This window comes from Mesocricetus auratus, unplaced genomic scaffold (genome assembly GCF_017639785.1).
Source record: "Mesocricetus auratus isolate SY011 unplaced genomic scaffold, BCM_Maur_2.0 Super-Scaffold_100014, whole genome shotgun sequence".
NCBI lineage: Eukaryota > Metazoa > Chordata > Mammalia > Rodentia > Cricetidae > Mesocricetus > Mesocricetus auratus.
Window position 1 is genome coordinate 13,272,480 of NW_024429197.1, and position 15,086 is coordinate 13,287,565.

The following is a 15,086-nucleotide window of genomic DNA, read 5'->3' on the forward strand; positions in this document are numbered from 1 at the left end:
AGAAGGGAGACAGGGAGAGCTAGGAGAGGTAGAAGAGACAGAGAATACAGTAGAGGGAAAATACCTTCAAAAGGTGTAAACTGTATAGAAACGTCATTTTTCTCACCCAAGTCTTGGAACTTCATGAGGACTTGTGGAAAGAGGACAGAGCCTACAGTTGTATGAAGCTTTTCTTCATGGAGGTACAAGAAAAATGACTATTTTAACAATGGCCCAGACCGCCAGGCGTTGGTGGCACACGCCTTTAATCCCAGCACTTGGGAGGCAGAGGCAGGTGGATCTCTGTGAGTTCGAGGCCAAGTCTGGTCTACCAAGCGAGTTCCAGGACAGTCTCCAAAACAATACAGAGAAACCCTGTCTCAAAAAAACAAACAAACAAAAAAACACACCGGGCGTTGGTGGCGCACGCCTTTAATCCCAGCACTCGGGAGGCAGAGGCAGGCGGATCTCTGTGAGTTCGAGGCCAGCCTGGTCTACAAAGTGAGTTCCAGGACAGCCTCCAAGACAATACAGACAATACAGAGAAACCCTGTCTCGAGGTGGGTGGGTGGGGGGGGGACAATGGCCCAGACCAAGGAACAGGAGACTTATGTACAACACCCACTTTGACTCTACACCAGACAATCCTTTATACAAGGTGTCAAGGTCCTAAAGACAGTCCAGGAAGTCAAGTAAGATAGAGAAATGTAGTTCATGGATAACCACGTAGCTCATGAAGACACCAGACACATCTTGTATACTAGTTTTGAAGCTGAAAATGGGGAAAACTTTTCCTGTATCCAACAGATTAAACTCAAATGGCCATTTCCCAAAGTAATTATAATTAGTAACATCCACTGCTTCAGCAGGGATGTAAATGTGCTTTAATTCCAAAAGGAAAACAATTTTTCACTCACTGACTGTACTCACTGTTGTCTTAGATGTCTATTTGTGTGGGTCACAGCTATGTGTGGAGGTCAGAGAACAACCTGCAGTTCGTTCCCTCCTTCTATCATGTGATTTCCAAAGATGAAACTCAGATTGTCACTTAGCAACACACACCTTTACCCCACGAACCATCACCGAGATGGACATAAAGCCAATGGTTTGTGATCAGCCATAAAAAAGCCCCTAAAGAAGGGAATGCTGGAACCTAGAGCACAGAAGTTTAATGTTGTACTTTACAAGCACCCAAACCACATTCTACCACTACTCTCCTTACTAAAGTAACTCACTCTACCACATTAAACTAAGTCCTGTTTCTACTCAATCAAAACTTACTTAATAATCCCCAACTTCGCCGGGCGTTGGTGGCGAACGCCTTTAATCCCAGCATTTGGGAGCAAAGGCAGGTGGATCTCTGTGAGTTTGAGACCAAGCCTGGTCTACCCAGCAAGTCCCAGGACAGGCTCCAAAACAATACAGAGAAACCCTGTTTCAAAAAAACAAAAACAAAAAACAAACAAAAAAAAATTCCCAAGCCGGGCGTTGGTGGCGCACGCCTTTAATCCCAGCACTCGGGAGGCAGAGGCAGGCGGATCTCTGTGAGTTCGAGGCCAGCCTGGTCTACAGAGTGAGTTCCAGGACAGCCTCCAAAGCCACAGAGAAACCCTGTCTCGAAAAAAAAAAAAAAAAAAAAAGATTAAAAAAAAATTCCCAACTTCTACCTATGCTTAACTTAGGTTTTGCTCTAACTGAAGTTTCGATCCCATGTGAATGGTCTAAAAGCTGTGCGTTGCTCTCTTGAAGCTTTGTCAATGCTTTCTCCAGAGACTTTACTGCTCTCCAACCACTAATTCCAATAAAAGGTTGAACTGTAATGTAAATCCCTACTCACTTTCAACTTTGTGTCAAAACTGTAGTCTGTAATTATTACATAAGGAAAAGCTATCTTTGAAGGATAGAAAAAGTCCACTCAGGCAGCTGAGAGTGCAGCTCTGTAGGAGAGTTCAATGGGAGGGGGGGATGGGGAGATTTAACTCAAAGAAAAAGAAATAGAATTTACTCAGCTCTATTTTCAACAAGTATATAAATACACACATGAAACTTTTGACTTTAAAAAACAGGCAATGATAGCGTATCCCTTTAGTCCCAGCACAGGCAGGTGACCTCTTTGAGTTCAAGGCCTTGTCTACAAAGAAGTTCCAGGACAGTCAGAATTGTTAAACAGAAACCCTGCCTTGAAAAAGCCAAAACAAAAAAACCATATGCAGAAGCATTCATTCACTATCCTTCCCTAATGCCACCAAAAGTTTGGTGATGTTGTAAATGCTTTCTGCCTATAAACTTGGTTCAAATTAAATATTACTTGACTGACTCATGGAGGGAGTGATCTGACTTCTGTTGAGTCAGAAATACCCAGTTCAGCAGTTCTGAACTATTTTTCACTGGTAAAGGTGTTCTGAAATGTCAGCTTTTCTAAATACTAAATGTAACAAGCTGTTGTCTTAGTAATATTTTTGTATCTGCAGTTCAACTTATAATTAACAGAACACTTTCAAGTATATTCTCTTACATGTGATTTGCAATCTCTTGACTTAATCATCTGCACATCCCAAGAGAAAAACTTTCAAAGTGGCCACTTCAGTTGACTCCTCAGCTCCAATAAATGCCCCCCCATTGCACACACAAAATCACCAAACATTAAAGTCTGCTACATTTCTTTAATCAGACTTTCCTCCCAGACATATCCCAGGTGCCTCATAAAAACTGTCTCAAAGCACACACCCTGGGGCCCCAAGACAGTTTCAAGGCAGAATCTCCTCCCACATGAAAGCCTAGCTTAGGCCCCAAAAAGCCTCAAGTCAGCATCTCCTACAATGATCCTCTTGCCTCAAAGACACTTAGTCTTCTCCATTAGCTTCCACAGCTCTCGGGTGTGCAAGCTGCTAGACCACTGTAAGAATAAAAAAATTTCAAAGTCAGACATGCTACTGAGAGAATGGTTTAGTGTCCTGGAAAAATCAGGGGCTTCAGATGACCTTAATTTTTAATCCAGTTCTTATAACTGTGTGACCTGGGGCAAGTTACTGAACAAAGTACCTGTTCTTCATCTCATCACTATGAAGTCCAGGGGGCACATAACCAAATCCCTAGTGCCTGGCAAATAGCAGCATCTCAAAAATGTGCAAAGCAAATGCCAAGGAGGATATCCTCCCACCTTTATTGTGGCTGTGAGAATTAATGAATATTTGAAAATCACCTGTAGCACAGTGGCACTTATTACTAATTACTCCCATCTTCCAGTGAGTGGCAATACTACTTCTCAAGCATAGTATGAGAAAAGGGACATTAAGGAAACCATTAATTTCCACCTAAGCTTGGTCAGTCATGCCTGCCACCCCAGACTTGTGAAGCTGCAGCGATAGTACTACCACAAATGCCAGGCCAGCATGAGCTGCAGAGTAAGTTTCAGGCCAGGCAACAAAATGAGACTCTATATATGTATATTTAAAAAAGAAAAAGGAGAAGAAACTCTTTTCACTTCTAACAAATATTTTATCAGAAGTTACATATATGTAAAATTTTCAACTGCAAGCATCACACTGATTTTTGTCTGTAATTCTACACCCACTATCAAAAAGAACCACCTTTTTTTTTTCCTTTCCTTATTCCCAACATTTTTTGGTAGTAACAATGGGGATTAAACCTAGGACTGCTCTATCAAGGCAAGTGCTCTACCACTGAGCTATTTCCTTCCCCTGACTCCCTTTTACTATTTTTGAGATAAGCTCTCAAAGTTTCACAAACTGCCCTTGAATCTTCCATTCTCTGGCCTCTAACCTCCAAGTAGTGGAGATTAAAGAGCGGTGGCATCAGCCTCAGCTTTGCTTACTTATTTCCAATTACCTCCTATGATTACATCATTAAAGTATAAAATCTGTTTCAACAATTCTTCATCTCGAATCCCCAATTCAGCCTACTTATAAACCTATATAATCTTAACACTTGAAGACCAAGGCAGGAGAATCAGAATTCAAATCCAAACTATGTTACAATGATTTTGAGACCATACTGAACTACAAGAAGAATCCTATTTGGAATTTCTAAAAATATCAGTGAAACAAAATAATCCTTCTTCAACCCCAGATACAGAAAACCCCATTAACAATCACGTAGGATCATTCAATCCCGAACTAAAAAAGTCCGGATCAGAAAACAAAGCCCTGCTAATGTGTCCTTCTATCTATAGCCTTAGCTTCCTTTTGCACACTAACAAGGCTTAACTTTTCTCACTTCCTGTCTGAAACAGCTCAGTAACAGAGCGCGGAAACAAGTAGATACCATATACTAATCCAGCTACAGCGACGCATTGCTCAATGCCTACAATGACACGATTAGTCACTTTGTATTTAGCGACAAATCCAAAGACAGAAACTCAACTGTGGCACTTCTTTATCGACATTTATACTATAACTGTTTCTTAGTCGCTTTCCTGCAGAAGGTTAAGAAATACTGCGGTTAACCTCACTAAACATCCTTGACCTGAACACGAAGAATTTACCTACAAAAGAAAAGTTTACGCTTCTCAATACGCTACTGGCAAAAACTCAGGATCCCGGGCAAGAGCCAAGCTTGGTTAGTTAGCTTTGGGAAATGGGGGTGGAGAGGATGGCAAAGACATCTCTGGGAATTCAGAAATTTACAAACATTTTTACGAAAGGAGAAAGAAGCGCCAGAGACCAGCGTCACGGGAGACTCAAACCCTTTTCTCTTACTTGACCGCAACTCACAAATCCCACGCTTCTGAGTGAGTGAAACCCTTGGCTGGACACCGAGGTTCTCTATCAACACAAAGACCAAGGGGCCTCGCCTCCAGGACGCCTGTGCTCACGCGCCGGACAAACGCAGGCGCACCCCTGCACACCTCCTTGTCCGCCACACTCCTCCTCGCCCCCACTCGCTGTCGCCACACCTTCGCCCCCACAAGGACACATGCTGCCCGCACACGCACCTTCTCCCGCATTCTTTCACGCTCACTCGCTCGCTCGCTCCCCCACCTCGAGCCGCGCTCCCCGCCCCTTGCCCGGCCCTCCTTCCGGGGACGTGTCTCGGGCCTGCTCTAATGGCAGCGGCGCCTCCCGCCCTCCCCTGCCCGAGGCCCGGGCGCCTCGCGGGGCCGCCCGGGAGGGGCGCACTCACGCTGGCGAGCTGGGGACTGGGCATTGAAGGCCGGCGGAGGCGGGAGCGAGGAGGCGCCTCTCTCCTCAGTCACCTCGGCGGCGGCGGCGGCGGCGGGAGCGGCGGCGGCGGCGGCGACGACTCCCCCCCAGCCTCGGCGCGCGACACCCGGCCCGGCCCGGCGGCGGCGGCGGCGGCGCGTGTCCACGAGTCCGTCTTGCTGCTGCTGCTGCCGCTGCTGCCGCTGCGTCCCCCGCTGCCGCCGCTGCCCCCGCTACCGCCGCTGCCTGCTGGCGTCGCCTCGCGTCGCTCTCGGTCGCCGCTGCCGCTCCAGCCGCTCCCGGACGGACGACGGTTACAGCCTGGCCGATCGCGCCGCCGCCACCACCGCTGCGCGCGCAGCCGGACCAGCTCCCGCCGCCGCCCCTCAGGGGGCGCTGCGGGGCGCGGCGCGCGCGGCCGTGGCCACGCCCTCGGTACCACTGATTGGCTTGCGGCGGCTCGCGGCGGTTGGCCCCGCCCACAATGCCTACGGGGCGCTGACCCACTGCCCTGGGCGCTTGCCGTGCTCCGCCTCCTCGTGGTTTGCTCCTCTCGGCATTGGGGGCGACGGAAGGCGCGTCCATGTGACCGGCGCGGGGTGGGGGAAGCGGCATGACGAACGTGGCCGAGGAAAGCGCCCGCCCACGCTGCGACCCGCCCATCCGCACCTGGGTTTAAGTTGAAGCCTCTGGCCACCCAGTGACCCGCAAGGTCGCGGGCGGGTTCCCGTTCCCGGGAGGCGAGGCCTCAGGCCAGATCCCGCTGGGACTGGGACTGGGCGGCAGCTGAGGCCTGAGCAGGGGGACTTCCTGCTCAGAAGTGGGAAACCGAGTAGCTTAGTTCTTGGCTGCCCCAGCTGGAGGCCTCGAATGGCGTGTACTTCTCCGCGAAAGGTCTTTCTGCCCTGCTCCCCAGCCCGCTCCCGGGCTAGCAGTACACAGACTTCTTCCTTGACTGACGGAAATCCAGAACAAGTTTTTTCCTAAGTATTCTCAACTCTTAAGCAGAAATAATCCCATCTTCACAGATGCTCTTCAGTACCAGTATGAAGAATGAGCGTGATTAAAACAAAAACAAAACTGTGGAGGTGGGTCTATAGTTCCTTGCCTGTGAGGCCCTAAATTCAATCTTAGCACCTCAAAAAAAAAGATGGGGAGTTGGATTAGATGTCTAAAATTGCTGATCTAATCAATGGATAATCCTAGAGATTCTCCATTGGAAAGGCGTTTTGCCTTTTGCATTTTGAACCTGGCCAGAAATTCTTTGTCAGATCATCATGTGTCCTGAGTTCTGGTTAGGAAAATGCGGTTACCAGTGAGTTAGGAGACTGGTTTGGGCCCTGGAGGCTGCTTTGAGAAGTGGGTAGACTCCCCAGAGAGATGGAACTGAGGAGAAAGTGTGTGTTAACTTTTCCTCCTGGGACATCTCATCTGCCCAGAATTGACACCAATCCCCAAAAGTCATCCTGCCCTTGTGTGAGAAAAAGCAGTGGTCAATGGTCGTTAGCCATTTCCCACAAGGCAGACCTGGAGCATCATTCCTGACCAGAGCCTTCCATTAGAACTTAGTTTTAAAAGGAAAGGAAAGATCTTAATGACTCAGCCTCACCGAGCTACAGCACAGAACAGCAGGTGGCCCAGGAGGGGGTATTTTAGGGCAAGGCTAACTGGCCTTGCTGCGTGGGAGTTGAAAGGCCTTGAGGAGCAAGGGAGAGACTGCAGATTAGAATCAAGGCCCCTGGCTGATGCTGTGGAAGCTCAACGGCTGCCTGCATTACTCTACCAACCTCCATCAGGCAATGTTTTCTCCGACAGAAGGAAAAAGAAGAACTTTTGCTGCATTTCCTGGTTATTTCCTCTATCTATGCTCTATCATAGCACGACAACATAAGATAAATGCCTGTTTTCATGGTCGAATGAGTCTTTTTCTGTCCATCTGGCTCTCAGCCTGGCCTTAAAATAAAAGTAACATAACATAAAATAACAATAATAGCTACACTAATAGCCATTTTTAAAGCATCTTCTCCAAGTTCTGGGCAAGGTGCTTTTAAATAAATTACCAAATTTATGCTTCTAAATAACCCTATGAAGACGGTATTGTTAACTCATATTAAAAGAGAACAGAGGCTTAGAGAAATGAAATAACAGAAGCAGAGCTTGACCCAGGTCTGTCTGCCTCTGGGGCCCAAATGATCACATTAGTCTCTGACTTCCATCAATAATTTGTGTTCCTGAGAGTAAGCTGGAAAGTCTTCAAGCTTTCAGAGACCTTGGGCACGCGCCTCTTAGAGACCATAGAGTCACAGTCACTTTGCCCTTACCTACAGGCCAGCAAATTGGTGCCCTGGCCTCTCAAATCTAGATGTTTTCCCAGAGAAGGCTATAATTCGGCTTTACTTCCTCCTTGCCATAAACAGATCAGGAACCAGGCTGCAAGTGCCTTATTAAACACAAACCACCCTTGGCAGTGAGTTTCACACATAAGTACCCTGAGTTTATCCAGGGCCATTGCTGAAGCAGTTCCAAGTGCCATTAGCTTATTAATCCTCCCAGCACCCCTGTGAAGCTAAGCTGGCGGTATTCCTGGTTCATTTTACAGAGCATGATCTCCTTGGAGGCAGAAGCTGTGTGGGCCTGTCATACACAGCAATGCCAAAGAAGTAATGGGGTATGGCAAAAAAAGCGAGGTGCTGAGGTCAAGAGACAGCCCAGGTACCTGGCTCCCATTCTGTGCGTCTATACCCTTTTCATCTGGCATCCTTGCATGGTCACAAATTGCTGTGTAACCTTGGGTCCTGGTTAGTTTTTTTTTTTTTTTGTTTTGTTATGTCAATTTAGGATAAGCCAGAGTCATTTGTGAAGGAATAACTTCAGTAGAGAAGCTGCCACCATTCGAATGGCCCATAGGCAAGTCTGTAGGACATTTTCTTGATTAAGGATTGATGTGGGAGGGCCTGACCCACCATGGGTGGTGCCAACCCCGGACAGATGGTCCTAGTGTATATAAGATAGCATGAGCAAGCCATGGGGAACAAGTCAGTAAGCAGCATCCTCCATGGCCTCTGCTTCAGCTCCTGCCTCCAGTTCTTTCCTCCCAGCTTCCTATTGGTCATGGTGTTTATCACAGGCAAACCGAGACCCCTTAGAACCTTATTTAAAGTTTCAGAGTCTCAGTTTCCCCTTCTATAAAATGAAAAGGCAGGGTTAAGGAGCTAGCCTTAGTAAAGTACTTGTATTAAGCTTGAGTTTGAGGACCTGTGTTAAAAAACAAGCCAAAAAAAAAAAAAACAGAGGTGGTGATAAGCACTTGAAACCCCAGCTGCCTAGCCTGCCTAGCCTATTAGGGAGTCACAGGTCAGTGAGAAACCCCGCCTCAAAAGACAGGGTAAAGCCGGGCTGTGGTGGCACACACCTTTAATCCCAGCAAGCAGGAGGCAGAGGCAGGTGAATCTCTGTGAGTTCAAGGCCAATCTGGTCTACAGAGTGAGTTTCAGGACAGTCTCCAAAGCTACAGAGAAACCCTGTCTTGAAAAACAAAACAACCCCAACAACAACAAAAGACAAGGTGGCCAGCCAGGCACAATGGTGCACACTTTTAATCCCAGCATTTGGGAGGCAGAGGCAGGCAGATCTCTGGTTTGAGACCACTCTGGTCTACAAAGTGAGTTCCAGGACAACCAGAGCTACATAGTGAGACCCTGTCTTGTACCTCCCCCTAAAAAAGACAAGCTGGGTGGTTCCTAAGAAACAACATCCAAGGTTGCCCTCTGACCTCCAGGCTCACCAGGGCACACACAAAATAAAGTCAGTGACATGCCATCACTAAAAAAAAAAAAATTAAACAGGGTTAGCACATGCCTAGCATGCACTAGGCCCTGTTTTCACTTTCCAGCAACAAAGAAAAAAGGTTAAAAAAAAAAAAAGATTGACACAAGTTTGAAGCCAGCCTAGGCTACATAGTGAGTTCCAGGGCAGCCTAACCTACATTGTGAGACCTTGTCTTACCCGTTGATTTCAAAAAGAGCAGACTTCAAACTGTAACTCTACACAGAGATTTTAGCTTTTGAAACTTTAAATTCCTGACCGATAAAGCTTCCTCATCTATACCAGAGCATGGTGGTCACAACTATTTCATCCTAGTTGTGGGAAGACTTAGAAACTAAGGACATCATATTTGAGGTATCTGGCATAGTGGCGGTGGTCCATCCTTTTTACTTTCCTAACCAGGAAAGTTTTCCTAACAAGTTTTGCCTTTCAATGACCTCAAGTAAAGGAAGTAACAGGGTGTGGTGGGAAATATTTGCAACCAACAAAGCTAAGGTTATTCCAGGCTCAGCCACTGTGTGACCAGGTGGAAGTTACCTATGCTTTCTGAGCCCAGATTTCCCTGCCTCTGATACTAAATATAAGTTTACAGGCACCTAAGAGCAATTGACATCGTGCTAGGGGCTACTGGTGAATGCACACTCAGACTTATAGGAAGGGCCAAGTTGTAAGCCACAGCTAAAACTTTTCGGCCCGAAACCAAATGGGTCAAGAGCTACAAACTAAGCCAACCAAGCGCTACAAAGTTCAGATGAACATGGGAAATTCCCGCCTAGCATTGCTCAGTTTGTCCGGATCCTGCCAGTGAAGCGGTTAAGAGCAGGCTGTGAGAATTAGCCCAACCCTCCCAAGAGTGATAACCCAAGAGAAGAAGGCGGGGGGGGGAGGGAAGGAATGTACTGATTCACCGCCCCACCCATCCCCTGCCTCTAATCTCTCTTCCGGAATTTTACAGCCCTCTTTTACTGGGGTGAAGTGTAGGGGGCAGGGCGACGGTTCCAGTCCTCTCTGGAACGCGCTCTCCCTCACCCCCACCCTGCAGGTCCTCTGGTACAGGAAGCCCGGGGGCCCTGGTGTCAGACGCACACCCAGTAGCGTTCTCGCAGCCCTCTTCCCTGTGCGCTCGGGTTTAGGGGAACCTCGAGGGGGAGTGGGAGGAGCTATGAATTCTGGAAGACAGAGTTCGTGGTGTTGGTGCCATTTGGATCAGGAAAGCTTCGGCTACAGCCCACTTTGCACTCGATGGAGGAGTCACAAGGCGAGCTTCTTTCCCTGAGCAGTCAGCAATCAGCCCGTCTTCGCGGTCAGGTGTAACTGGATTTCCGCTAGAGAGGAAAAACAGCTTTAAGAGCTGTCAGAAGAGGGGAAACTTGAGAAATGGGGCTCAGGCACCGTTTTGTCTTGCAGATGGAGCAACTGAGGCCCAGAGAGTGCATTATCTGCCTCAGAAGGTCCTGAGAACCAGACATAGACCCTGCACTGGTATCTGCCCCCTTGAGTTCAATTCACAGCATTCTCTGATGCTTCTCGACTAGCTTTCCCTGTTTGGCAATAGGAAAATGTCAAAGATTTATTAATAACTGAAGCTAAAACTGTTGGGATCAGCAAGTCTCCCTACACCCACAAGGGATTCAGAAATAGTAGTTTGTAGCTAACCCTTATTAAGTACTTACTGAGTGCCAAGGCCCTGTTACTTTAAAATACATTTTATATATGCAATTATTTGGGGGGAGTTGTTTCTTTTGAGACAGGGTCTCACCATGTAACTCTGGCTGTCCTGGAATTCACTATGTACACTGAACTTGAACCTACAGAGATCTGCCACCCAGTGCTGGTATTAAAGGGTCACCACTGTGCTCCTCTTGTTTTGGCTTTTTTCTTTTTATTATTTATTTTGTTTGCATTTGTGTTCTTCAGGCATGTATATCTGTGAGAGGGTATCAGACTTGCAGTTACAGACAGTTGTGAGCTGCCATGTGGGTGCTGGGAATTGAACCTGGGTCCTCTGGAAGAGCAGTCAGTGCTCTTAACCACTGAGCCATCCCTCCAAGCCCCCCTTTTTTTTTTCAAGACAAGTTTTCACTATGTAGTCTTGACAGATCTGTAGTTCACAGAGATAACACCTGCTTTTGCCTCCCAAGTGCATAGATTAAAGGCGTGTGCTGCCAGTATACCCAGCCTTAATATATATGTATATATTTTTTTCAGGCTGATCTCGAACTGGGAGATCCTCCTGCCTCTGCCTCCCAACTGCTGGGATTAAAGGCGTGTGCCACCAATGCCCAGCTCCTATTATTTTTTAAGGATATATTTTTATTTTTGAGTGTGTTGGTGCTCTAGAAAACCGCTGGCTCATTCTTTTTTTTTTTTTTTTTTTTTTTTTGGTTTTACGAGACAGGGTTTCTCTGTATTGTTTTGGAGGCTGTCAGTCCAGCCTAGCCTCGAACTCACAGAGATCCACCTGCCTCTGCCTCCCGAGTGCTGGGATTAAAGGCGTGCGCCACCACCACCCGGCCCCGCTGGCTCATTCTTACCTCTCAAAATGAACATTTATTTATTTTGTTAGGAATCTTGGGTGCTGTACTACAGAGTATATGGTAGAGGTCAGAAGATAACCATCAGGAGTCATTCTCACCTTCCCTGGTATCAAACTCAGGTCACAAGGCTTAACCCTGTGTTATTATTACAGAGTGATCTTGGGGTTCCCTTCCCCCATTCTTTTTTTTTTTCTTTCTGTGTATTGTTTTGGAGGCTGTCCTGGAACTCACTCTGTAGACCAGGCTGGCCTCGAACTCAAAGATCCGACTGCCTCTACCTCCCAACTGCTGGGATTAAAGGTGTGCACCACCAACGCCTGGCACCTCCCCCCTTTCTTAACCTTTTAGTCTACTAATAAATGGTAGGGACAGGAGGATTTGAACTCCACAAGTATTTTTCCAAGGAAAGTCAAGCACAGTGTATTTTTCCACAACCCCACACCTTAACCACTGTGCAGTTAAGCTCTGGACCTCAGCTGTAAACGGATAAACTCCCTTCCCTGGAGCAACCTCTTCCAGAGTGCTTGGAGATTATCAGTGCTCGTGTAAATCTTTAATATGTGCTCCCCATCCGGATCATGTTCTTGTTCTTACACCCTGAGACCTCAAAGCACCAGGTTAAGCAAGGTAATCACCAGCCTGGTCTACAAGAGCTAGTTCCAGAACAACCTCCAAAGCCACAGAGAAACCCTGTTTCAAAAAAGAAACAAAAACAAAAAAAAAAGCAAGGTAATCAGGGTCAGTCTTAGAAACTGAGAAGAGCCTTCCCCAAGGTGCTCAGTTTTAGTCTCCAGCACTCATTTCTAGCCACATCAGAGATCTCTTATCTTCTGTTGTGTTTCCAAAAATGCTGCAAAGACTGCCAGTCCACACCTCCATCCATCCCCCAACATATCCCCTACCCAGTCCTCAGTTTACAAGCATGAAAACTGCAAGGTTGTAGGAGTCTTTCTTGGTTTAAAGCCAAAGTTGGCAAGCCATCTTTCTTTCCCATACAAACAGCTCTACAGAGAAAAATCTGGGCCTCCTTAGCCATTCTCATTTAATGAGAATAAAATTACCGAATCTTCCCTCCCTCAACACACACTTTGGTGATGGAGAGACCAGAACTACCAACTCCCCTGAATTCCTATCTGAAGGAACCTCCAAAGTCACCAAGTACAGTGCAAGCACTCCTTTTAAAGGCCCAGGTGACTTGCTGCTCTCCAAACACCCTGATTTCAGTCCCATCCTGCCCCCCCATACCCATGTCATCCTGAGGCGAGTTGCCAGGGGATGCCTCTGACTTCTGTGCTCGTGCACTCATGCACACAATTAAAAGTAATTACATTTTTGTCTGCTTCTGTTTTTGTTTTGAGACAGGGTTTTTCTCTATGTAGTCCTGACTGTTTTGGAACTCACTTTGTAGACCAGGCTGGCCTCAAACTCGAAGACATCTACCTGCCTCTTCCTCCTGAGCGCTGGGATTAAAAAAAGACCCAGAAAATGAGGTCCCCAGATAACCAAGAAATATTGAGGGCCTGACATAGAGTTTAGAGGGAATGGACTCATGGTTTCAGGGATTCAGTTAGGGTCTGTGTCAGAAAGAAAGGCTTTCTTCCATTGATCTTTTGGGGGTGTTTGTTTGAGGCAGGATCTCACTGTTGCTCAGGCTAGTCTCCATCTTGTGACCCTCCTGCCAGAGCCTTTTTGGTACCTGGGACTACAGATGTGCTGCACCACTGTAGCTGAAAAGACATGCTTCAGGTTTTTTGGGTTTTGGTTTTGGTTTTTTTGAGACAGGAGACAGGGTTTCTCTGTGTAACAGCTCTGGCTGTCCTGGAACTTACTTTGTAAAACAAAGCTGGCCTCAAACTCTCAGAGATCCTCCTGTCTCTGCCTCCCAAGTGCTGGGATTAAAAGCATGTGCCACCACAGCCTGGCTTCAGTTTTTTTAAAAAAATTACTATCATCATTACTAAGAGATGACTGCTTAATAATGGAAGAGATTCCTGAAAATCTGTTCTGTACTAGAGAAAGAGTCACTGTCAACAATTTGAATTATATCAGCCTTCCAGATTTTCTGCAAATTTCTCCCTGCCCCTTCCCCTCTGTGTGTGTGTGTGTGTGTGTGTGTGTGTGTGTGTGTGTGTGTGTGTGTGTAACAGAACTAGAACTGTTTTCCTTAACAATATATCTCTGCAGTTTTCCACACCAGTGCGTCCAGGCCTACTCTGTTCTTTGTAAAGGCTGCCTACATAACATGGCTGAGCTACAGTGAACAGGTTCCCTACTGATTGGCATTTGGGCTAGTGCCAATTTGTTGCTAGCACAAGAAGTAATGCAACACATTTTTGCACAGACAACTTGGAACTATCCAGAAAAACTTCCTTTTCAAACAAACAAAATATTTCATCCATTATAATTTTCAACATATTTCAAGTATCTCTTGTTAAAATCACAGAAGCACACATAGCACACAGCAGAACTTAAGTTTCCACTAGTGATTTCCTTTGCCTGAGAATTTCCATGTGACCACAGCTAGGTAAGTAGGTATATGAAACAGCAACTGGGTGTGGTAGCACATGCCTTTAGTCCCAGCACTTAGGAGGCAGAAGCAGGCCAATATCTGAGTTCAAGGGAAACCCTGTCTCAAACAAACAAACAAACAAAACAAGCTTAAAATAGATATTCAAATTAAATACTTACTGGCCGGGCGTTGGTGGCGCATGCCTTTAATCGGAGGCCAGCCTGGTCTACAGAGCGAGTTCCAGGACAGCCTCCAAAGCCACAGAGAAACCCTGTCTCAAAAAAAAAAAAATTAAATACTTACTGAAAGTGAATCATAAAGAAGTTTATTTTACACTATGAGGATATAACTCCATTGATAGAGTGTTCATGTAGCATTCACATAGCCCTGGGCTTGATGTCCATTTCCACATAGAATGGGTTTGCAGAAGCTGGGCAGTGGTAGCTCACACCTTTAATCCCAGCACTCAGGAGGCAGAGGCAGGCGGATCTCTGTGAGTTCAAGGCCGGGCTGGACTGAGAGCCTCCAAAACAATACAGAGAAACCCTGTCTCGTAAAACCAAAAAAAAAAAAAAAAAAAAAAAAAGAATGGGTTTGATGGGTTTGCAGGTACACACCGGTATCTAACACTCTGGAGGTAGAGGCAGAGGATTAGGAATTCACTGCCATCTTCTATTACATAGTGAGTTTGAGGCCACCCTGAGCTCTATGACATCATGGCCAAAAATTTAAAAGCAAAATATTGTTTTCAGGGGTTGTGGATTTAGCTCAGTAATAGAGCACTTGCTTAGTAAGAGCAAGGCCCTGGATTTGGTCCTCAGCTCTGAATATATAGTTTTAAAATTAGTTGTTATGCATATAATTTTATTTGAGATTAGAGCAAATTTGTATACCAATGAGATAAAAGAGCTTGCTTATTTTTACATTAAGAATTGAATCTTAGCCGAATATTTGATACTGCAGAACATAGGTCATCTTCAAAGTTTTCCCAGTAGATTGACAGTTTGAATCTGTAATCATCAATGCTAAGAATGCCACTTTGTTTAATCCCAGCACTCGGGAGGCAGAGGCAGG

At 46.3% G+C, this 15,086-nt stretch overlaps 1 protein-coding gene and 1 long non-coding RNA gene across 2 annotated transcripts in view; both read right to left on the minus strand.

Moving 5' to 3' along the window:
* The window catches only part of Ptp4a2 (protein tyrosine phosphatase 4A2), a 28,407-nt gene extending 23,154 nt beyond the window's left edge, over window positions 1-5,253 (minus strand). Inside the window, exon 1 of the mRNA XM_005079497.4 lies at window positions 5,122-5,253. The gene's annotated coding sequence lies outside the window, so the exon portion shown is untranslated. The remainder of the gene's footprint in view (window positions 1-5,121) is intronic.
* A 4,657-nt stretch (window positions 5,254-9,910) lies between these two features.
* LOC121144110 lies at window positions 9,911-14,234 on the minus strand. The gene is made up of 2 exons (XR_005881428.1): window positions 14,192-14,234; window positions 9,911-10,291 (listed from the first exon to the last, which is right to left on the minus strand). It is a non-coding gene; the product is annotated as an uncharacterized LOC121144110 (long non-coding RNA).
* Window positions 14,235-15,086: the final 852 nt, after the last annotated feature.